Below are 25,876 nucleotides of genomic sequence, written 5' to 3'. Positions count from 1 at the left end.
CTGCTTTTATTCCAGTCCTTCAGTGCCAACTGGCTGACCTCTATCTTGTGGAGCAGAGACCTTGGACTGACTTCTCCTTTTGGTTTCTCCTGCTTGGGTCTGCCTGCAGCATGCAAAATAAAAATACAATCAAAATCCCCTTGGATCATAAGCCCAGAATCTGACACTTGACAGATCCTCGGAGGGAGCAGAACTGTTCTTAGATTCGATGACTTTGAATATGGATTCGTTATCCAAACATTGTTTTAAAGTCGGGGACAGAGATGTTAAGTTACTATTTGGTAACTTCAGTCCTCTGATTATCTCAGTCACTTTAAACTTTGCTCTCCTAAGAGTAGAAGGTAGCTACAGCAACAGAACCAGTGCCAGCCAACATCCTGTTATTATAACCAATCCCCCTCGGGTATCCAGTCTTCATACACTTCAGGGGAACACATGGTAATATTAATCTTGTTTCTCTACCAGGTCAGTTCCCTTAAACGAATGTTTCTCTAGCTTGTTTACTATTCCTTCCTCTTGGTCATACTTTTGTGCTGGTGTTACCCTGATTCTAGTCTGTTAGATTCAGGATTGGTGAGGAACGTGCCAACTCCTCTCCTCAGAGACCCCTGTTATAAGTCTCCTTTCCCCTCTAACATGAAGGATCTGGAGCAACTGGTCTTCCTTTCCATACACGGATGAGGCTATGTGGCTGTGTGGAGATGTTAGGGTGACTCGACTTATTCTCTTGATAGACCTGATGTCATCCCATTAGACTTTCTTTCTTTCATTCATTCTTTTTAAAACTGTTTATACTAGAGCTATGTTCTTTTCTGGTTGGTTTTTTTTTCAGCTGGGAATGAGACCTATGTCCATACCTCACGACTGTATAGGTTTTCCTTTTAGCATATTAAAGGCTTTCTCTACCAACTACCTGAACCTCTTGTTCAGTTTATTGAGCTAAGAGATCTAAAGGTATGGCTCCCTTCTTCCAGTCTAGGGCATGGTGGCTTTGCAATTGCCTGCCCCTACTGTATATTTGATCTGTGACACTCCCCCCAGTCTAGTGTCTTTAGCTCATTCTACCTAATACTGAGAGAGTGAGAAAAAAAATGTACTTTATTCATCTGCTTACTGTGTTTGTGTTTCTTCCTACTTTATTACTTATTTTGCTCTTGCTGCCTGGTAGCATTGTCTCAGTAAGATGCTGTCAGGTTCGATTCTCAGCTAGAGCATCTTCTGCGTGGAGACATGCGTGAATGGGTGTACCTTCGTTGAAGGTTGTGCACCAGAGCTGGTAACTCGGCAGGTAAAAATCAACTACCAGTCATTAGCGGACCGGAGTTTCGCTGTGGTGACCCCTAACCGGGAAAAAGCCGAAAGACACAACAATAGCATTTATTCTGCTGCATGTATTACTGCTTGTTAGTAGCCAATTAAATTGTAACGGTTATTCTAAGCCTTTGGATTATGCACTTGGGCTTTAGACCACTTGTTTCTCATTAGGAAGGTTTGTGGTCTGCATTGTTGGTGGCAGGACAGGAAGCTTACATCCTTCTGAGTTGGGAGTTACTGATTGAAGGCTTAGTGTCTGTTCTAAAGTGTATAGGTTGTGGTTTAAGCACTTGGGCTTTGGGCCAGTTTTTTTACATTAAGAAGGCGTGGTCTGCGCTCTTGTGGGAGGCTGGATTTTGCCCTTCTGAGCTGGGAATTTCTGGTCACAGGCTTATTGTGCTTGTTTATTTGAACTGTTTCTTTCTGAAATTGGTGCGCCTTGTTGCTGCAGCATAGACCAGATTCAGGCCTGCTGAATCTAGCTTTGTTTGTATAACATGAGCACTGACCCAGGCCATCTTTTTTTTGGAGAAGGTTCCCCTGCACCCCAACAGAAGGAGTGTGCAGTTAGAACTTGTCTGATTGTAGACTGCTGGAGCAGGGCTCCGTTTTGAGCTTTTTTCTGGTTAATTGGGTAACTTGTTTAAATCAGTTGTTCATTTTCTATTGTTTTATATATATAAAGAAAAAAAAAGTTTGCATTCTATTCCTCTGCTTTTACTGTATTTGTGTTTCTTCCTACTTTATTACTAGGGGCATTGACTACAACTCTGATCTGAGATGTATAACAATAAGTATCCTTTTCTGTGCATTTAAAGAGTTTTTTTGATTGTATCTGCTTTATTTTCTGGAAAAAAATATATACTTGTTTCCCACCTTTCTAAGCTAGTATAGTCCAGTATTCAGGTTAAGTGCTGAATTCAGGACAGTGTTACAAATCTCTGTGTTTGCCCATACCTTGCTTGGATAGAAGGAAGTTTCTCTGTTCACCTGTGAGAGAGGGGAGCTTTGAGCAGCCTATCTGTCCCTGGAGGAGTGGTTTCAGCCCACAAATTAGTAGTTTATTGGCTATAAATATCGCATTTGCCCAGTTTTGCACGCCAGGCAGTGCTGGTTAGCTAGGGTATAACTATTCCCGGCTCCACAAAGTCTCCTCTTCAATTTTTCCCTTGGAACTAGACAAACTTTCAACTTAAGTACTCAGGCCATTCATTTCTCAGCCCGGCACTTGCTCAAAACTCATAGCAAGCACTTATAAACCCTGGCACTAGACCCTCCTGTACTGTACAGAAGGGCAAGGCTCTCTATTCAACCTTACCAGCCATTCATTTAAAACAGTTCACTATACCTATCCAGGCATGTCCAAAGGGCAGTTTCAGGCGTACTCTCCAGTCCAACTGATGAATCTGGGCATTTTGAGGCAATGTTACAACTGCCTCATGTACACAGACAACCCTCTCCACCTACCACCAAACACTAATACATGTGAGAGATGCAATTATACAGCCAAACTGGAGGCTAAGCTCTCTCAACCCAAGGCTGGATCAGACAGTCAAGAGGAAAATGGAAATATTTGCATCACACCACCAGTCTCACATAGATCCGTTAAACCAGCACCAGCAAAAAACGCAGATAAATACATGAAAACATACTCAGAGGCTCTAAATAAAAATCTGCAAAAGCAACAGAGACCTCCAAAGCAGATATCCAAGCAACCTCCATCCCCCAACACAAATCATGAAACACATACTTCACAAAACCAGTGTGCCATGCAATCACAGCCCTTAAGGCAAAATAACATACTGAACATACTAGTAATAGGTGACTCTGTAGTCAGGCAAACTGACATCCCACTCACTAGGCTGAATAAGGAGAAGGTTACTGTTAGCTGCCTGTCGGGTTCCAGGATCCACCACATAACACAAGCACTCGGGTCACTCCAGAACAAGTACAAATACGACTCTGTCATTGTCCATGTTGGCGTGAATGACCTGAGCTGTACCTCCCTGGACTACGTGAAAAGTGACATGGAAGAGCTCTATAATCTTGTAGCCCAGGCCGGTATGACCCTGACCCTGAGTAGCATCCTGCCCTCACCAAGAATGATACCACAGTATAAAGAAAAAAATTATCAATTTCAGCAATTGGCTATGTTTCTGGTGTCATTCAAAGGGGATCCAGTGTCTGTCCGCCTGGGATGACATGCTCAACAAGCCACGCTGCTTCGCTAGAGACGGCATGCACCTGTCACCCTTAGGCTTTCGAATACTGGCTAAGGCTCTTGCCACCCCCATACTGTCTCTTTTAGGCAAGGCTCAAAATATAAACCCACCGCCATAAATAGCACAAGTAACAAAAAACTGAGGGTAATGCTACTCAATGCCATAAGTCTAAAACCGCAAAATGCACGCACTCGAGGCACTCTTCAGTATGGAGAAAATCAATATATGTGCAGTAATGGAAACCTGGTTTAAGGCTCCAGAGAGCACCCCAGCACTACCAGGCTACAACTCGTACCATACATTTCGGCCACAGAACCAGGACGAAATACAAAAGGCGGGGGGGGGGGGTATCCATATTCATCAAGGATACCCACACCTCCAGGTTAGTGGCACAGCACGATGCTTCAGAGATCATCCACGTGCAACTAACAATGGGCAAAACTGCAATTCAAATTGTAGCTTGCTACAGATCACCCACCATGTCCCAGGGCCCCCATTCCACATTTCTGGAAACACTGGGAAATATAAAGGTCCTACCAAACATCCTAATATTGGGTGATTTCAATTACCTAAACATTAATTGGGAGAACTTCTCAAGTACTAACTCCCTTGCCCAACATTTCCTAGAATTTATAAACTCAAAACACTGGATCAACTGGTCAACACTCCCAGCAGAGGTGACAACATATTGGTCCTGGTCATCACCAACATGGGCGACCGGTGCTCCACACCGGAGGTCAACCCCTCGCTGGTTAGATCTGGCCATAAACAAATCACTTTGGATATCCACATTCCACCCCCACCCCTGGACAAGGAAATCATCGTGAAAAACTTTTCAAAAGCAAACTTCACGTTACTTAAGACCGAGGTGGAAAGTTTCAAAGCCCTCATGGTAAAGGATAACATTGTCCAAGCTGCAAAATCTTTTACTGATGCATTCTACGGGCACGTACAAGAATGCATGGATCGTGCTATCCCAAGCCAAAACCAAGACTCACTCCTTCAAGAAAAGGAAACCAGTCTGGTGGACTCCTGACATAAATTAGCTATACAGAAGAAGGAGGAAACTAGTACAGAAAAGAGTAAAATCCCAAGAAGGGAAGACTTCCCTGATCAGTATCTGCAAGAAACTACGATCCCCTCATAAAATCATCCAAGGCGGGTTTCGAAAGAAAAATTGCCAAGGACTTTAAAGATAACTACAAGGCATTCTTTAGCTATGTCGAGAATCTAAGTGGCAATGCTCAGATCTGCTCGGAGTTAGTGCAGAATGGTACAAAATACACTGAACCGACCGATATTGCCAACATCCTGGCAAACGGGTTCAGCGCAAACTTCACCCCCCTCTCACCCCCAAAAGGGCCCATAACCATACCAGAAGAATGTAGAGCTCCTGAAATCACAGACACTCAGGTTAAAATAGCCCTCTCCAAAGCCAAAAACACAGCATCAATGGGACCGGAAGGTGTCCTAGGCTGCGTCCTACATGAGCTCAAAGACAAACTTACCCCTCACCTAAACACACTGTTCAAACTCGGCCTCTCCACAGGTTATATACCCATGGAGTGATGCACAGCAACAGTTATTCTGCTCCACAAAGGTGGAGCCACAACAGACCCCGGGAACTACCGCCCTATAAGCCTGACTAGCTTTGTCTGCAAGGCTATGGAACTCAACGGAGACATTGGGAACCTCCAAACACTGGACCCTACCCAGTTCGGCTTTGTTAAGGACAGATCATGCCTCCTAAACCTGGTGGACTTGTTTGAGACCGTTACCAAGGCTATAGATGAGGGAAACGTGGTACATACAGCCTACCTAGACCTCGCAAAGGCCTTTGACACCATTCCCCATTCTGGTATTATGGACAAGCTCACCAGCCTGAACATAAACCCCTACATCACAAGATGGCTTGCCAACTGGCTCACAGACAGAACCCACATGGTAAGAGTTGTGAGAGCTAGGTCTGACTCTAAACCGGTTACAACTCAGTCCTAGGACCCCTCCTGTTCGGTATATACTTCTGAGAGGTACAGGCAAGCACAGGAGGGCTATGGTTGACCAAGTTCACAGATGACTGCAAACTAGGGGCTATAATTGACTCTCCGGCTGACACAGACATCATCCAAAAGGGTCCCACTGAGACAGATACCTGGTGTCAAAATCATGGCCTCAAGCTAAATGCCAAAAGTTGCATAGTCATCCCCTTTGGAAAAAACAAAGTACCCACAAACTACCACATAGGTGGTAGTCCCCTAAATACTGAAGATGTAATAAGGGATCTGGGGGCCCAAGTAGATAGTAAACTCTCCTTTGATAATCACATTGCCAAAGTGGTTAGAAAATCCTTTTACGTGGCCCACCTTATCACAAAAGGGTTCACATCCAGATCAAAAAGAGGTCATTGTGCCCCTCTACTCATCGCTCATCAGACCCATCGCAGAGTACAATGCCCCATTTGGGATGTATCTTACAAGACACCTGCAACCACTGGAAAGACCACAGAAGTACCTCACCAAGAGGATCACTGGCCTCAAACAGATGCCCTGTGCAGCTCGACTGAAGAACCTCTAGCTGTACTCTGTTGCATACTGACTACTCAGAGGTGATCTCTGCCTGACATATAAGGCCATGTCCAACCCAGAACTGATGGACATGCTCCACCTAAAGAAAAGCTTATCCCCTCGAGTCGCACGCTCTAGGGATCTATGGGTCTACTTCAATTCATTGAATCTCATTTCGTCTAAATTTCATTTCACTGAAAGTTCATTACATCGACAAGCATTTGCCCCCTTCCCCAATGTTGTGCGACCCTGGAGTTGATGTATATAGTAGGGGGGTGTGGGGGCACAGCCCCCCACATTGGGGGGTGTGGCGGGCGAAGACCCCCACCTAAAATGCTTGTCGATGTAATGAACTTTCAGTGAAATGAAATTTCGACGAAATGAGATTCAATGAATTGAAGTAGACCCAGGGATCTATACCTCACCACAACAATAAATAGGACATGCTGGAGGGATAGATTCCTGTCACAGAGACTTCCCATGCTTTGGATCAAGATTCCAATCTACATTAGGCAGAGCTCCTCACTAACACTCTTCAAGAGAAACCTTGACAAGTGGATGGGAAACAGAAAGTTTACCCCAGTGATCACTTCAGTGGCTCTGCTGGACAGAGGCACAGTGAACTAATCTAAGGGGACGGCGAAAGTCAACACATTCTGGATAGGCTTATAAATGCATTCGGGCAGATAGCATAGTACCTACCTATGAAACCTATAGCAGTGCAGTTGAAAGGAATATATTTTGTGTTCTGCCGGCAAGGGTTAACACTGACTTCCTGAAACTGTGTGGTTGGAACTTATTCTGTTTTTTACTACGTGAAGGTCAGTCTCATTGGGCCTGTCAAGGCTCCACGATAACCTCCTTGGGATCTGGATTTCTTTCCTGCTCCAGTTTATAGGTTTGCTTCAGGGACTTGCATATATCTTGTGGAGAAAGTCCATCTCTGAAAGTAGTCTGTGAGCATTCTCTTCATGGTACACTGGTTCGTGGACCAGCTTTTCAAATATGCCTAGTTAATAACCGTGATATCCAGGGGTTGTTATTCCTTTTTATTCCCTTCTCAGAAGCCTAAGTCCCAGATGGTCATGGCTCAGTCCAGCATGCTGTTCTGGGTAAAGATGATTGGATGTGCTGTATACATTCATGGGATATGTGCTATTGCATCAGTTTAAACAGGTGGGAGCCAGTTATTTCATTTCAGAGCTCTGTCCTGTAGACTTACAACAATTTCCACAATGTTTCTCCATACACTTAGCACTAGCTACTCTCACCTACAATTCAGAGAATTTCAGGTGTACTCTGTATCCCAACGTTAGCCACCTTACTACTCCAACTAGGTATCAACTATTACTCACTGGGGTTTGGGCTTTACTATAAATCAGACCGCCCGAATGTATTGCCGATACAAAATTGAAATTTTTAAGTTCTCACTTACAATGCTACTAAAGGCTGGTGTGGTCTAGCACCAGATTCCCAAGTACAAGTATGTGAGTTTGAGGCCTCCAGCCCCAAACTATTCTTGAGCTGTATAGCATCTTTGCTTTGTCACTCCTCATACTTTCTGAATGATGTGAAGATGTTACTGTCTTCTGTTTCCAACCAGCGAGATTAATTCTGCAAGTGTCTGTACAACCCTGTCTTCTCTTATAACGCCAGTTGCTAATGTCATTTTTATTGTTGGCAAATGGGAGGCTCTCTATCCTACCCTTCATATACTAACTGAAAGAAAATATCACCGTTCTCTAAAGTATCCCAGGGCAAAACAGCATAAATATTCCAAACGAAAACCTCAGGACACACCACGAGAAGTAAGAGCACAATCTTCTTTATTTCAGTATAAAACAAAAGGATAAGCGCTTTCACGTGCTCAGGGCACGCTTCTTCAGATCACAATTACTCTGCTGAAATTGCTGTATTCAAATAGTAATCAACATCCAATGACAGATCTTAACCAATTAAACAATTAAATTATTAAATTCAAGCATTCACTCAGTATTCCCACTATAACATATACTTGCAAACTTTGTTGTTGATATTCTAAGCTACTTTAACTTCCAATTGCTTAACAAACTGGATACAATGATCAAATGTTGATTCATGTCGAAATACAAATAACATTCACTTATCCAAGGACTCATATTCAGCTTTTTAAAACACCTAGATTAATTAAATAAAAACAATCCCCTTCAGACTGATGTCTTTGCTGAATTAATGATCAACTTCCATTCAAACTACTGTGCTTTTTAGACCAGACTTTCTATACAAGAGCTTCAAATCTACTGTTCAAACATCACTCCGTAAATATTTATACATGCTAGTAAAGACATTCAAGTATAGTTTACAACAAGGCTTATCCATGTTATCTGTTTCCGTTTCCTCACCTGTTATCAAACAGGAAACTGCATCCATAATAATATACAGAATCCTAAGATACACAGAAGACATGAAAACATTTAATAATCCTTTCGATGTTCATCTTTTACCCAAAATGTGCTTAAACTAATATAAACGTTCACTCCCATTCTAATACGTCATTACGTAGATGTCAAAACTTTCTGGCGTGAACAGCTAGAGCCGTCATGACATAAAATTCGCGTGCTCTACTGAAATTCTACTCTATGTGCTTAAACTCACTTAATATCACAGTTGAATTTTATAAGATGAAGTAAACTTATTATTCTTCTTCAACAATATTATTAGGACTATAAATTTATAATTTCTTCCGTAAACCATGTTGCATAACATTATCCTTAGCTGGACTTTCTATGGTCTATGATTATTTAATAACTAAATATAAATGCTAAAAAGGCACAAACCTCTTTAAATTCAAATGTAAGGTCATATTAAGCTAATAAAGTTAATAAACACATACATAATAATAAAAACCTACCACATGATAGTTTATAAAAAATCTCTACTCTACTTAATTATAATGAACTAGAAGGACATAATCATAACTTGTCCTGTTGGTAATAGTAATTATACACAATCCAGAATCAGAAATTTTGTGTAAAGTTACAAAGGTTCAAGTCATAAAATTATTAATAAGCTATTTTGTTATTCCTTTATAAATATTTTTTAGAATAGTTGTCCTTACTTCCACAATCTTAACTAGAGAATATACATTGCTTTAAACTAATTAAGCAACATAACACTATGCTTAATACATTTGTCATATTAAATCATGACAAAATAACTTATAGCATGAAAAACTAAAAACATATTCATAAAAAATGCTATTAATACTCAGAATTATCTGGTCTATGTTTAGTCATATCTTAGGACTAAATATACTAGACTTGTCATACTCAAGGGACGCTTAACCACTTTTATAAAGTACTACTTCAAAGCCTGCTCTAACCTAGAACTAATAATTTCCAAAGCAATTAAGCTCAACAACAATCTTCGGCTTACTAAATGAATCTTTCATATGTATATTAGCCTATGGTCAAGATGAGTGAAATTCATAGGAATGGTCAAACCTCCTAAACGATATAAATTCTATGACCTCAAAATAGGCTTCAAAGAAATATAGTTATTGAGACCTGGGTCTCTGTGTGCTCCTGTTTTAAATATCCATTTTAATTCTAATTTAGCTAACTGATTGGTGTTATCACCCATTCTACTGCTCTTCAGTAATTTCTGCAAAACCCTAAACTTAAAACCATGATTAGAATACTGCTGGATATGTCTGGCCAAAGCATTAGTTTCTTTGCCTTTACGTATATCATACGTATGATTGTATATACAATCTCTTAATCTCCTGGTTGTTAGTCCAATATAAAAAGCTGGACAAACAACACAGTTAGCCATGTATATCAAGTTGTAACTATTACAATCATAATGCCTATTCGGTTTGAATACAAAGACTTCTGGTACTGAAGTATAGATTTGTTCATCAGTAATGTATTTGCACATATTGCAAGATCCACATGGAAAAGTACCTGGAGCTAAATGGTCAGTGTAAGTATCTGTCTTTGTAAAATTTCTTGCAAATATTTCTTTTAGGTTATTGCATGTTCGAAAAATGAACAAAGGTTCTAACCCAACAAGTGTTCTAATATCTTCTGAAACAGTTAGAATATTCCAATTTTTGGTTATAACCTTCCTAATTTGCTCATTATCATTGGAATATTTCATTACATAAGCCACTCTGGTTTTGTTATAGCTTCCCCAGTTACCATGTGGGAATCTATTCAGTCCCTTATTAACAGAACATACTCGAGTCTGTTCCAATTCTTGTCCAAACTCTTCTCCCTTGTAATTATGTTCATCTTTATTTATATTCTCTGGTTCTTTAGAGGGAATTATACTATCCCTAACCTTCCTAACTTCTTCCCTACTATAGCCCCTGGTAAGAAAGATGTTTTCCATGTTATCTGCTTCCTTTTCAAGTTCCAACGGATCTGGTATGATCCTCGTAAGTCTAGTGAATTGCCCTTTCACTATACCAGAGAACACATGCCTGGGGTGCATGCTGCTATACTCTAATATGCTATTTCTCCAGCAGTGTTTCCTATGTAATTTAGATGTAAGAGTACCTTCTCCTGTAAAGTAAAGGTTAACATCTAAGAAACTGAGATTTGATTTTGAGTGCTCAAAAGTGAACCTAAGAAAATTGGTGGTGGACTCTTAAGTAGAGGACAAATTCATGCAGTTCTTCTATCGTCCCTGTCCAAAACAATAGGACATCGTCCATGAATCTTCTGTAGAAACTAATTTTCTCCATCCAGGGGCTATTAAATAGAGAATTCATCTCCCAACTAAATAGTACCAAGTTCGCATAAGAGTTTGCACATGGGGTGCCCATGGCGACACCCCATGTTTGTAGATAATACCTCTCATTGAACATAAAAACGTTATTACTCAATATTAATTCAAGTAATTGACCTATCAGAATCTGTCTATTGACTGAAAAGTCACTGTGTGTTACCATGACCTCTCGAATAGCCTGCAACCCATACTCATTGGGTATGCAGGTAAACAAATTCCTGACGTCTAGAGTGACTAAGATGTAAGGATAGTCTAAATCAGACTCTTGTTGTTGTTGCTTAAATTGCTCTATTCCTTTCAGCAAATGCTGTGTATCCTTCAAGATTGTTTCTACTCCATCAACTATGGGTCTCAGCATCTTTTCTATATAAATCGAAATATTATATGTGGCCCATTGCCTACCTGCCACTATCGGTCTCATAGGTATAGGCCTAACTCCCTTGTGTATTTTGGGTAGGCCTTTTAGTGCTGGGATAAGGGGTTCTTCTATGTATAGGAATTCATACATTTCAAGACTAACTTGACGGCACATCAATAAGTCATACAAATTACTATGGATGTTGTCAATAATCCTTTTCACTTGTCCTAAGTCAAGTTCTGTGTAGGTACCTGTGGAAAGTGATTCTTCAATACTATTGATGTATTCACCTCTATCCAATGCAACGACCCCACCCCCTTTATCAGCTGTAGTTACTATAACACTAGCATGATTTCTTAGCTTCTGAAGAGAATCAAACTCTGTTCTATCCAAATTACAATATTTATTAACCACATGTTTAGTAGAATAAAGCTTATATAAATCTACCTCACATGACCTTATAAAACATTCTAACATGTGTGGTAATGGCGGACTGAAAGTACTTTTGCGTTTAAAGTTATGGGTCTTAGCATTTTCAAAATCAGTTGAAATCACATTTGAATTAGCAAAATACATTTTAATGGCCAGCTTCCTGGCAAACAAGCGAAGATCAAAAAATGTCTCTGTAGGTATACTAGGTTGCGAGGGTATAAAACCCAACCCTCGATTTAAAAGTGAACAATCAGATGCATTAAGATCAACAGAAGAAAAATTAAACACCAATTCAGTCAATGAAATTGTTTCTTCTGAGGCCCGTACCTCTCTTGTGAAGTTTTCCGCTTCCTGGGACCTCTGCTCATGGATCTCCCTCTGGATCGGCGTTCCATCCTGATTGGAAAAGGGGCTTCAGGCAATTTATTGAAGAAAACATTCGGGCGTTTAACTGTACCAGTTCTTTCTGACTCTTCAGCTAGTTGTAAAGCTAACTGATTTGGAGGAGGTGTATTCATATCCTGAGCCTCTCCTACTGATATTCTCCTTGCTTCCGTTGCAGATGTCGATTGCAAGGGCTGTTCTCCTACATTTCCGGTCTCCCTTTCAGTTTGACGTGATTGAAAATTTTGGTTAGTTCTAGAGTTGGCAGAGTCTTGATATCTCGGCCAAACAAAAATGTTGCCGGTTCGAAAATCTTCTATGTCTCTGCTCAACTTCCGTTGTTTCACAGTTTTAAGTCTGTCGCTATAGCTGTTTATCTGTGACATGACTTGGTTAAGTTTTTTAGTACAGAAATCATATTTAAATTTCTCTGTTATTTTATTATATAATTCATCAGTTCTCAATTGTAGATCCTGTTCTATTGGATCAAAATATTCACATAACAGTTTTATATACTTAAAGCCTGTGTCCAAGTTGATGTCTTGCCATTTTTTCAATAAATCAGGGTACAGCTGGCCATAAGTCGGCATACACAATACACGCATACCTCTCGGTATGACGTGGAAGTGCAAACATGCTTGCAAATGTTTTTTCTGCCAAGACAGTCTCTGTATTCTAAACAAGTTATTCTCTAATTCTTTGGCCATTTCATAAAATTCACTCATATTCACCTCATGCATATTGGAAACTGTTTGACTCCTCACCACATCTTGAAAGTCAATTTCCAGCAATGGATTACTATTCGAAGGCAAAAAGGCTTGTATACTAGGCATCTCTGTCACTCTCATGGGATTGTAGCTGAGTTCTATGTCTCCCTTCTCCATAGCGTGAGAGCGGTGATACAAGGAAGCAGAACGACACCAACTGAAAGAAAATATCACCGTTCTCTAAAGTATCCCAGGGCAAAACAGCATAAATACCCTTCATATAGAGAGACCATAAAGGCGTGACAGTGAGCGATCTGTGTAAACTTTTTCTAGCTACAACACACATACTATGGGAATCAAACACTTTGCCAGACAGCATCAATAGGTTTAAAGCTGGAACAACAGGAACCAAGTAGAAAGTAACAAACAACAGGAACAAGTTCCACCAGGATTTATTTAAAAGCACAAAATCTTTCTCTCTGACGTCTCGGCCAAAAGCCTTCAAGGAGAATAAAACACTTGCATGCAGCAGCAGCTTATATACATAGCAAATGAGATAATTACATAATTAATCAATTAATTTTAATGATTATATGGAAATGTGTATGCAACATCTTGGTGACAGCAATACGTATAGAGCTGTGGAAACTGAAAACTTTTTTTCAGCTATTCGTGATTATAAGGAGCTAATTAATAAGGGGTTAAGACTTGGCTATTTTTGCCAGTCAGATGTTAAAAAAAAGTTTCAGACAACAGGCTGTAAAATGGCCTTATTTTACTGCCTACCTAAAATTCATAAGAATCTACATAAACCCCCTGGGAGACCCATAGTCTCTGGGTCTAAGTATTTTCTTCATAATTTAGGTGTATTTTTGCATCACTTTTTGTATCCCTATGTCATTAGGTTGCCTTCCTATATAAGTGATGTCTTTGACTTTCTGGCTAAAATAAAAGATGTCAAAGTAAATAGGAATATGGTTTGGGTCAGCATTGATGTAAAAAGTTTGTATACAAGCATTGGACATGAGTATGGATTGGAAGCCCTTCGGTTTTTCCTTGGCAACTCTCCTGCTTCAGAATATGTTATGGAAATGGTTTATTTTTGTTTGACACATAATTTTTTTGAATTTAATAATATTATATATCATCAGTTACAGGGCACGGCTATGGGGGCTTCATTTGCCCCATGTATGCAAATCTTTTATGGGTTTTTGAATCAAATATTATTTATAAGCATAGATTTTTTCAGGAACATGTTATTTATTATTTCAGATATGTTGATGATTTAATATTTTTGGTAGACAGTGACAAAGATACAATTATTGAATTTTTAATGAAATTAATGTTAATAAATTTCATATCAAATTTGATGGCCTTAATATTGGTCACACTATCCCTTTTTAGATATAGTATTGGATATTTCAGATGGTGAGAATATCATTACCCGTCCTAATAAAAATTTTGAAGGGACTTGCCAGTATTTACATGCAAATAGTGGCCATCCTTTACATGTTATTGAGGCTCTACCTTATGGTGAAATGCTACGTATTTCCAAGTTATGTAATAGATCTGATGTATTTCATGAAGAAATGTGCCTTTTGGTGCAATCTTTTTCTACTAGAGGCTATGGTACAAATATTTTGGATAAGAGCTTCTTAAGATTGTGTACAGGTGTTAAACCCAGATATATAAAATCTATTCAACAAAGGGGGTGTAATACAATACAACATGACAGCTCAGGTTCTACTAAAGAAAATATTTATTTTGTTACTACTTATGGTAGTTTTACAAAACAGTTCCTTGATATTGTCAGCCAATATTGGCTTTATTTTTGTTCACTTAGAAATGTTCAACAATGGCTTGATGTAAATATGAAGTTTTCTTACCGGAAAGGCAAGAATATAAAAGATTTTCTTGTAAGATCTAAGATTAAGATGCCTGCATCACAAATATACATGGAACCTGCTAAAATTGGGACTTTTCCTGTGGGAGATGTAAGGTTTGTAAACATATTGTATCCAATTTTAATTTTATTAATAATGTTAAATTTGACAGTTGGGGTACATTTAGTTGCAATTCTGAGGGTGTCATTTATGCTCTAAAGTGCCCATGTAACAAATTTTACATCGGGAAACAAAGAGGCCTTTTAAAATAAGGTTCTTGGAGCATTTAAGAGACATCAAAAATGGTAAAGAAGACAGCCCAGTTGCAGCACATTTTTTGGAAGCACATGATAAATGTAATGAGGGCTTGAAAGGAACTATTTTAGAACAAGTTTGTGTTTCTATGTACAATGATATTGATGTCAAGACTAGATTAGTGCAGAAAGAAACTGTATATATTTTAAAATTTAAAACCATGTTTCCTTTTGGGCTGAATGAAGAGCTCAACTGGAGAACATTAGTTTGTTGAATTGTTGTACTAATTGATTAATTATGTAATTATCTCATTTGCTATGTATATAAGCTGCTGCTGCATGCAAGTGTTTTATTCTCCTTGAAGGCTTTTGGCCGAGACGTCAGAGAGAAAGATTTTGTGCTTTTAAATAAATCCTGGTGGAACTTGTTCCTGTTGTTTGTTAGCATCAATAGGTTTAGTCTGATTTCTCTTGACTGGTCCCGCAATCGGTTGTCAAACAGATTTTTAGCCATTGGAGCCAGCATTATCACAGTCTTCTTACTTTCCCCCTGTCACTAACAATGCAGAAAATACCTTTGTCTAATTTCTCCTTTGGGGATGCTCCCGAGGGATGCTTTTTTACTCTTGGCTTCCAGGTCTGTTGATGATTCTACTAATTGACTTTTGATTTCATGGTGTCTACAAAGCCAGCAAACGGACATGCAAAAGGAGGCACCTGGACTTCTCCCCAGAGTCTGTCACGGATGACACTGACTTGGAGGAAGGGGAAGGTTCCCCAAGGTCACCCCCCTGACAATGTCGCCTTTGGAGACATCCTGGAACTTCTTTGTCAAAGGGGGGGGGGTGGTCTACCCAAAAACCAACTCTGGACAAGTCAGTGTTCCTAGAGGCATTTGGCATGGGCCCATCTACCTTCTGGGTGTACCCTCCCGCGAAACCTCTTGTGGACCTTGTAACATCTCGTGTATGGAAGGAACCAGACACCATGGAGCCTATTCCCAAATGTCCAGACAAGATGCTTAGTCCCCCACCAGGCAGGACTAGCTGATGTAAGGGGTCCCCAGTAGACGCTATGGTGGTGGCAGCCGCCACCAAGAAAGAGCTTGCGCAGGAGAGCTCTATGGTCCATCCTCCTGTCCGGGAGTTGAGGACTATGGACTGTTTGGGGAAGCTGGTGTATGCTTCAGCAACCTTTACTATAAGGGCTCTGAATTATATGGAGCATGTCATCCGACTACAATGTGACCTAGTCAAGGAAGTCGCTGAGTCACCCTTGGAGTCCATGTTGGCGGATGGCAAGAAGAAGTTCTCTGCACGCATGGTCACTCTGAAAGCATTAGTGAACACGTCCATGCACCTCCAGGGAGGTTGGTTCCAGCATTGCCATGAGGTGCCATGCCTGGTTCAGACTTTGTCAATTCTCAAAACCCTTAAAGGCGTCATTTGCAAATTGTCCCTATGATGGTTCTTCCCTGTTTGGGAAGTCTGTATGAGAGACACTGGTCCAGAGTGAGAAGGATGGGAAGACACTGCCATCGGGATCCGCTTCTCCACCCCCTCAAAGATCCTTCTGTAGGAATCAGTGAGGGACAAAGAAGATGTGGTTCCGGAAATCTCAGTTCTCCCGGGGCACTCAGGACTCATCTTCCCCCAGAGGCAGAGGGGGTTATGATAGACGCTGGCCCAGTAGCAGAGGGGATCCGAGAAACGTCGGGTCTCGAGAACCATTTGTGGACAGGCCAGCGCAGCAGCCCTGAGGGGGCTGTCCAACTACTCGTCTCTGGAGGCAGTTGGGGGTCATCTTCCACTACACCCAGCAGAGTGGGAGTCCGTAACAACACACCGTTGGGTGTTGCAAACCATATCCAGAGGTTATTCCATTCCGTTCATGGATCCACCTCTCTCACCAAAACACTTTCCAGATGTTCCACCTGCGCAAAGGGAGGTAGCAGCACTAGAAGTAGACAAGCTAAGAAGGTGAGTCATCCAACCCGTCCCCCCAGACCAATCTGAATTGGGCATTTATTCCAGGTTCCTTTTAGTGGCAAAGAAAATGGGGGACCTAAGACCCATTCTGGATCTTTCCACCTTGAACCTGTCAATAGCCAAGGAGAAATTCTGGATGGTCACCCTTTAGTCCATCCTCCCCTACCTGCAGGCAAAGGATTGTATGTGCTCGATCAGTCTCCAGGACATGTACTATCATATCAAAATAGACAGCCGCTCCCGCAGGTTTCTCCGCTTCCATCTAGGGGCCAATCACCATTAGTTCAGGGCCCTCCCCTTTGGTCTCACCACAGCCCCCAGGGTGTTCACCAAAGTGAAGGTGGTTGTAGCGGCTCACCTGAGACTTCAGGGAATTCAGATTGTTTCCATACCTGGATGATTGGCTCCTTACTGCCCCCACCAGGCGGCTGCTTTGCCAAGCCAGAGACTATTTCCTTGTATTAGCAAATACTCTGGGCATTACTGTTCACCTCAACAAATCACTTCTGACTCCAGATGTGATGGACTGTGTCAGAGCTCGGTTGGACACAATTCAAATGAAGGTTGATCTCACCCTGGAAAGGATACACAATCTAAGAGTTCATGTCTCTAACATTCTTTCGGCTCATCTTCCCTTAGTGGAGACAGTTCTGCAGGCTCTAGGTTCCATGGCAGCCACAATCAGTCTTCTACCCTTTGCATAACTTTGCATGTGAGTTCTCCAGTGGACACTAGCAGTTCAGTGGTTTTTACTAGACCTACCATTGTCCCATCCAGTCCGTATATCCCAGGCTTGCAGAGAATCCCTTCACTGGTAGATTCTCTCCCCAGACCTTGTTAGGGGGCGCCCCTTTCTTCCATCCCTTCCCAAGACCACAGTGACCACGGATGCCTCCCAGCTAGGATGGGGGGGCATTGCTCAGGAAGAACAGTCCAAGGCACTTGGTCCCCTTCCAATACCAATTTGCATATCAATGTCCTGAAGATGTGGGCAGTTCTTCTAGCATTGCAGGCCCTTCATGCCCATCTTCCTCTAGGGACCATTGCAATCCAGTCAGGCAACATGTATGTAGTCTGGTATATCAACAAACAAGGTGGAACTAGGTCTTTCCCCCTTTGTCGTGAAGCCGTGAGAGTGTGGAACTGGGAGATTTCCACTGGCCATTTTCTGGCAGCAATGCACATCCCTGGATGGTCCAACATCTTAGCGGACAGACTCAGCAGAACTATTCTGATGCCTTATGAGTGGTTTCTGAATCCTTCAGTAGCGGAACAGATCTTTCACAAGTGGAGTCGGCCTTGCTGTGATCTCTTTGCATCTCCTTCCAACGCGAAGTGCAGAGAGTTCTTTGCTCTGAACCCCCCTCAGTGGGAGCCGCCAGGAACACACTGGTTCATGCTTGGCCTCCTGGTCTTTTTTATGCCTACCCCCCCCCCCCCCCGCTGCCTCTCATTCCAATGTTTCTTCAGAAAGCTCACAAGCTTGGGAGCACAGTGATCCTAATTGCCCCATTCTGGCCTCGCCAAGTCTGGTTCTCCTTCCTTTGGTCTCATCTAGTAGTTCCACCATGGATCCTGGATCTCATTTGTCATCCCTTAAGAATTCCTCACCCAGACCTGGACAGTCTGAAGCTCACCACTTGGCTGCTTCAGTTCCATTAATGATTAGTTCTCTCAGTTTATTTTTTCTTGTTAAAACAATTTTGGTGGCAGCTCATAAATCTTCCACCAGGAAAATATATAGTGGCAAGTGGAAACAGTTCTCCATATGGGCCTCTCAATGGGACTTTGCTCCTTTTATGGGCCCCAATCACAGCAGTTTTAGATTTTTGGTGGGTATCTTTCATCAAGGTGCTAGCTCTTCTATTGTCAAAGTCCAACTGGCTGCCATCTCTAATTTCCATGTGGGGGAAAATGTGGCTTCCCTATCTTTATCTAGGCTTTGTAAGACCTTCCTTAAGGGTACCTTTCTTTTAAGATCCCCAGTGAAAGATCCTGCACCTCCATGGAGACCTCACCCGTGTTCTTCAGGCTCTAGTCTTCCCTCCCTTTGAGCCCGCGGCATCAGTAGACCTCCAATATCTATCTTGGAAGACTGCCTTTTTGGTGGTTATCACTTCTGCTAAGAGGGTGTCAGAACATCAAGCATTGTCCATCAGAGTTCCTTACAAGGTTTCCCTGCGCACTAATCCACCCTTCCTTCCCAAATTGGCTTCCCAAACAAGTATTAACCAAGTTATCAATCTTCCTGTTTTCTTTCCTAATTTCCAAAACAATGATGAATATAAACTACATTTGTTGGATGTACATAGGCAACTGAGATTTTATTTGCACAAAACAAAATCCTTTCACAAATCTGATCAGTTGTTTGTCTGTTATTCAAAGCCATTCTTAGGCAAACCTATTTCTAAACTGACCATTGCTTGTTGGATTTCCCAGTGTATCTTTTGAGCATATTCTGATAAAGGCATTTCTCCTCCGGGTAAAGTAAAAGCACATTCCACCAGATCTATGACCACTTCAGTAGATTTTTGGTCCAGGGTGTCACTGGATGATATTTGCTGTGCAGTTACTTGGTTTTCATCTCATACCTTCATTTCACATTACAGATTAGACATTGTATCCAGGAGTAGGGCATTCTTTGGCTCTGCAGTGTTCTGGAATATCCTTCTATGAGGGCCACCCAGATGTTAGTAGCTGGGGACTCTGTCCTACATTTTGAAGATGAAATGAAGTCAACTACTTCAGATAAAGAAGGTATGTACTGACCATAATGTTCCATCTGAGTAGTTGTACTTCATTTGTCTTCAACCACCCCCTTCCTTCCCCCTGACCTTGTCACTATTGTCATAACCTTGTATATAGGAGGTTAACACTATAATGGCTCTCCTTGTTATGTTTGGCTTGGGCTTTTGGGGAGCCGTTAGTGGTAAGGTCTGATGGGGTCGGGCTTATGTTTTGTTGTGCAGCAAACTTGATCTGAGGGAAGGAAAGAGACGGGGGACATTATCGATAAGTGGAGGAGCTTGGAGCCCAGATCAGATGCTGGTGATGTGGCAGTTTTGGATCTGATTTGGATCCATAGACCCACAGGTTGAAGACAAATGAAGTACAACTACTCAGATGGAAAGTTATAGTGAGTACATAACTTGATTTTTTTTACTTAAATTTACATATCTTTTCCTTTCCTTGTCCCCTTCCAAACATTAACTGCTTGAAGTGGGGTATATACTTTTCAGTCTCCTACAAGTTTAACAAAATCAACAAAAGTCCAATCTTTCCACTTTTTCTTGTAAAGCCATATTTCATAAATGTGATTGATGCTTTCTAGTCTTGCATTTATTTACTAATTTCAGCATTGCTGGTCTTCTTCCTGTTCATTTCCATCTCCCAGCCGTAGACTCTGGTTCATGTCCAAGACGCTCCTAATTCTTCTAGTCAACTCATGTTCTTTTTTCTGTCTCTCAAACATTTTCCTTTGGAAACTTGGTTTATCTGGCAGTCTCTCTCTATGAGCTGTATTATCAGAAGAATGAGAAACAGAGTACCCTTCTGATGGCTCACTTTTTTATTGAAGAAACTTTCATATTTCCTCCTTAGCCTGTTCTGCATCAGAAAAATGACTTTGATCTCCTGGAAAAATTATGCTGAAAATGGCTGGATACATCAGCTTGAATGTCACACCTGCCTCTCAACATTCCCTGATTGTTAGGATTAATTTACTTCTCTTCTGCCTGATGTACAGTGAATAATCATTTTCCACCCCCCCCCCACAAACTCACACTCTGTGGTTTACAATTTTTAATAGTTTGCCCTTCTGCCACAGTTTTGTCAGGATCAATTATTTTTGCTTGTAGGATTGCATCTTTACTAATAGAGGTCTTGGCTGCTTTCTCATAGCTAGGTTTGGGGCTTACACACAATGTGCCCTTGCAATTAACAAATCTTGCTGTGGAATACAAGTCCACTTACTTATTTGTGCTTTAACAAAATTAATGCACTCTCTTCCTTCCAATTTCTCTGGTACATCAGAAGATCTTAGGTTTTCCCTGTGTGCTCTGTCATGTAGCTGTACCATTTTTTGAAACCGCTATTCTTGAGCAGTCTCATACTCGGCCAGCCTTTTCTTTATTTCATCCTCTGATTTTTTGCAGCTTTATCAGTTTGTCTGATTAGCTGTTAATTTTTTTCCATTTTGCCCAGCCTTTTGTTATTTGAGTTGATATACTCCTGCATTGTTTTGTTTATTTTAACCAGCTCTGAGCATATTTGGTTTATGTTTTCCTCTATATCATTGGAAGCCATGTCTTGCACCAAAGTTGGAGCGTGAACTTTTTTGCTCAGCAGCTGCAGGATTCTTCCCAGTCACTGTTTTCTCTTCTCTTTTTCTAATTGATATTCTTTTAGGCTCTTTCTGTTTTTTTTTTCTTTGCTAGCATCCAGGTGTTGTACTTGCTAGCCAGTAACTGAATTTTCTAAAACTGACAGAGTTACTGGCCCTTATCTCTGTTTATTTTTTCTGAATGGGGAAGCTGAAATTAAGTTGTTGATTAGTGTGCAGACATCTGTTAAGTAGTTCTAGAGAAGAGTGATTCATCTTGTCTCCCAGGAGACAGATGGCTCCACCATGGGACCTTTGTGTTAGAGAAACTGGCATTGTCTGTCATTCACACTGTCTCAGTTACATTTAGGTTCTCTGTCTGCACAAACTCACACACTGGCAGCTTTTCAGAGCTCAGAATCCCATCCTATGACTGTCTGTGATAGGGGATTGACTAAGTCCTTCTTATCATTGGAAGCTTAGCCCATATTACAGAAAGTCAGTTGTAGGGCTTGTACAGTTGAATCTCCTCAGCAGCCTATACTGGTGGATTACAGTTTTCAGTTTCCACTAAAATTTTCCTTTCTTTTTATTATTACATACTTTTGGTGTACATGTTCATAGGTGTTTACTAGGCTAATGACCACAAGGGCCTTTTTAAGCATAGCCATACATCCCAAATTTCTGACAAGTTCTGCTACTCTTGATAAGTGTAAGCATGAGCCTGGGAGATGAACCATTTACAGGTTACCTGTGTCCATTAGAGACCTAGGTGCCAAACCAGGGATGAATTTATGGTTTCCCATACAATTGTCCAAGTTGCACTTATTGGGTTAGGGAGGAACTCTGCTTCACATGGATGAGGAGGCCTGTTCCATATACAGAGTGGTCTCTGGGATACATACCTGTATCTCCAACAGGTCCTGTTTATATCACAGGCAAGGTTTAAGTCTTTAGAATGGGTAATTATGGTGTTGTGTGGATATGCAGGAAATCCATCCGAGTGGGGTCTGACAATGCCCTGTATGCCAGGCATCGATCTCTCCTCAAAAGCCTGTAGGAGACAGAATACAGGGATAGGGCCTTGAGGCGGTCTGCATAGGACATATTAACTTACACCTTGTATGTTTTTAGTGAGGACCATCTGTGGATGTTCCAGTTGTTGGATATGCCTGGTTAGGTACATACCAAAGGGGGCATTGTACTCAATGATAGGTCTGATTAATGCCAAATACAGTGGGAACAATTACTTCCTTGGACTTGGATGCCATACCTTTGTTTATAAGTTGTGAAACGGAATGATTTCCTCACCACTGTAGACATGTGATGATCAAAGGCTAGATTACTATCTTTGTGTGTCCCTAAGTCCCTGACTACTGGGTCAACTCTAAGGGGTGTGTTGTCAATATGATAGTTACATGGCTGGATGACTTCCCAAAGCATACTATTATGCATTTCTTGGCATTTAATTTTAGTCCATGGCTCTGACACCAGTTGGTTGTCTGCATCAGCCCCTTCTGTAGAACGTTTGTGTCACTGTGAGATTCAATGACCGCTTTTAATTTGTAATCATCTACAAATTTGGTCAGCCAGAGACCACTGGCATTGGCCTTGACTTCTGAGAAGTAAATGCCAAAAAGGAGCAGTCCAAGGACTGATCCCTGAGGGACTCCACTTGTGACTGGCCTCTATGTAGAGGTGGACTGCCTAATTCTAACTTCCTATGTCCTGCCTGTGAGCCAGTTGGGTATCCACTGGGTGACATATGGATTTGTACCTAACTTCTTGAGTTTGTCAAAAATGCCCAAGTGGGGTATTGTGTCAAATGCCTTGGCCAGGTCAAGGTAGGCAGTGTGAACGATTTTGCCCTCATCCATTGCTTTGGTGACCTTCTCAAAGAAATCTACCAGGTTGAGTAGGCATGATCTGCCCTTGATGAAACCAAACTGGGTTGGGTCCTTTGTCTAGAGGTTTACTATATCTCTACTGATCATCTCCATGATAATTTTTTCCATGGCTTTACATATAAGACTAGTGAGACTTATGGTTCTGTAGTTTCTAGGGTATGTAGATGGCCCACCTTTGTGCAGAGGGATGACTGTTGCATTTCTCCATTCATGAGGCACAAAGCCTGTTTGAAGGTTACAGTTAAATAATAATTCCAGAGGCCCTAATAAGTCATGATGTTGTGTAGTCCTATCTCGCCTTCATTCTTACATGTGAGTTCGGAGCCGATCCTTGGCTCTGACTCAGCCGATTATAAAGCTCAAAAGTCTCTAAGTTGGCTTGTGGCAAGATAGGCATCCCATAATGCAGTGCTATCAATCCCCAGATCTCGTTTGCCTCTTTATGAGTCCAGGATTGCTATTCTTGGCCGTGGCTAAGTTTAAATTTTTTTCTACATTTTTTCATATTTGCAGACTGTTTTCTCTTTGTAGTTCGTTAATAGTTACAATACTGTTATTTAGAATATAGGTAGCATTACTGTTAGTTAGACACTAGTTTATTCTTAAATTGTTGTTGCTGATTTTCAACTGTTTGGCTGTCGTTTTTCTGCAGGCCTGTTGTTGGTATCCCGTCGTGGTAGTTAGATTATCTATAGTTAGTATTTACTGTTGAGTCCTTGTTGGCTCGTTACTAGTCTTATAGCGTGTGCTTGAATGACAAGACTTGCTGTTATTTAGTCCGTTGTGTTGCTATTTAACCTATTGCCTTGTCTGTTGTCTTTTTCTTAGGCTTAGGTATCTTAGTGAAGCGTTTTGTTCAAGGGCTAGGCCCATTTAACTTAGAGGACCTAGTCCTTTCTTAATATTGTTCTTGTTCCGTTGGTATTTTCTTTCCATTCTACAGGGCTAGGCTCATTTAAGTTAGAGGACCTAGTTCTCTGTTAATCTCACCTTGCCTTTATTGTGTGCTGTGTTTTTTTTCCTCCTTTGAGTAGGGCTAGGACCGTTTAGCTTAGAGGACCTCGTCTTCTCTTTGGTTTTCCTGTGGTGTGCTTGTTCTTTCCCCCCAATAGTTAAGCTCTGTTTTAGTTAGAGGACTTTCATCTCTTCTTGTCCCTTAGTATTGTTTTTTCCAGCAGTTATGTCTAAAGAATCTAAAGAAAAGGACCATAAACCTTCGAGTTTTAAAAAAATGCACACAGAAAATGCCCATAACAGACGGGCATAGTTATGTGTATACCGTTTGGGGACCATTCCCTTGCAGGAGACTTGTACTTGTCAGTCCTTTAGTTCTAGAGTCCATCAAGAAAGGAAAAACAAGTTGATATTGAAAGGTCCCCTAAAACCATCCTTTGAGGAGGATTTGGGTAGTTCTTCCTCCTCACAATCTACAAGATCTCCTTCTAGCAGGAAAGAAAAGACTGTGAAAAAGCTTTCTCCAGGGTCGTCCGAAAAATGTGGACCTCCTGAAACGATTTCAAAAACTACCAAGGCTCTCACCTCATCGCCTCCACTACCTTCGGAACCGATTGAGGTTATTACGATTGATATGCCTGTATCTGCCCCAAGTACTTCGGAGCTGAAAAAGCATTCTGTAGCTTGGAGCCAGTCAACAGATATCTCACCGGTCTCCCCTATACTGAGATGACCTATTTTTCAGAGATCTCGCTCTCCAACCCTTTTTTCCAGGTCCTCTAGGAGCCTGTGGGATGAAGATGTAGAGTGGGTGGTCTGCAGACTCTTGAAGGCGCCGGGGCTGGCAAATTTGCTCTCTGCTTCTGCCCAACTGGCCACCGAGCCACCTAAGTCCTTGTCAACCACTACTGTTCCTCCTCGAGCCATTCCAGTCTATCAAAGCCAGAATATTCAGTACCGCTTGCAGTAGAACCTTCAACTCCGGCACCCCAAGTGGCTTTTTTTGGAACTAATATCTGCTCTGACACTCTCGGTGCCATCCGTAGTGTCAAGGAGCCGAAGTTCACCAGTCGGCCCTGAGGGGGATTGTCAGACCCGAGCCTCTTCAGTTCCGAGTCTACCTCTTGGTGCGTCGGCTCGCCTGAGCTTGGCTCCTGCATTAGTGTTGGAGCCAATCTCTCTGGAACCAGGGGCTACCTCTGCTTCTTTGGAACCTGTGGTGTCCTCAGAGCTGGGGGAGTCTGCCTTCGTGCTGATGAGGAGTGTGCTGGCCAAATCTACAGCTCTACACAAGGATGCTGATGTTTTTCCCAAAAAGCACCGGCCTCTGTCTTGGCGCCACCCTGTCCACAGGACATTAGAGATCCGCAGCCTCAGGAACACCCTCTGGGTGGTCCCCATTCTTCCAAGACTTCTCCAGAATACCCTTCTGAGGAGCCTTCTTGGAAGAAAACATGCAAGAGGAAGCATGTAGACTCCCCTGATGAGTCTGCCACTTCTGACACTGATGTCAAGGAATCAGAAGGGTCCCCTTGGTCATCCTCCGATGATATCTCCTTTGTAGATATTCTTGAGATCCTAAAACAGAGAGGTGTCTGGCCTACCATCACCCCTTCTGATGAGAAGCCGGTGTACCTGAAGGCTTTCGGATCTCGGCCTTCAGCCTCTTGGGTATCTCCGTCTTTTGACAAGCTCATGGAATTGGTCATTCGAAAGGCATGGGAATCCCCTGGCACCATGGATCCCAGTCCCTAGGAGGCCAAACAAATTTCTCTCATCCCCCAAGGAAAAGGATTCCTAGACAAAAGGTGTGCC

General features: G+C 41.7%; 1 protein-coding gene across 1 annotated transcript in view; it reads left to right on the top strand.

Moving 5' to 3' along the window:
• Positions 1-25,876, top strand: part of COG2 (component of oligomeric golgi complex 2) — a 1,275,772-nt gene that overhangs the window by 129,006 nt on the left and 1,120,890 nt on the right. The window lies entirely within an intron of this gene.

The sequence above is a fragment of the Protopterus annectens genome, chromosome 1.part1 (genome assembly GCF_019279795.1).
Source record: "Protopterus annectens isolate FY-2018-M chromosome 1.part1, PAN1.0, whole genome shotgun sequence".
Lineage (NCBI taxonomy): Eukaryota > Metazoa > Chordata > Ceratodontiformes > Protopteridae > Protopterus > Protopterus annectens.
The sequence above is the reverse complement of the archived record's forward strand: the minus strand, read 5'-3'. Positions and strand labels throughout refer to the sequence as shown.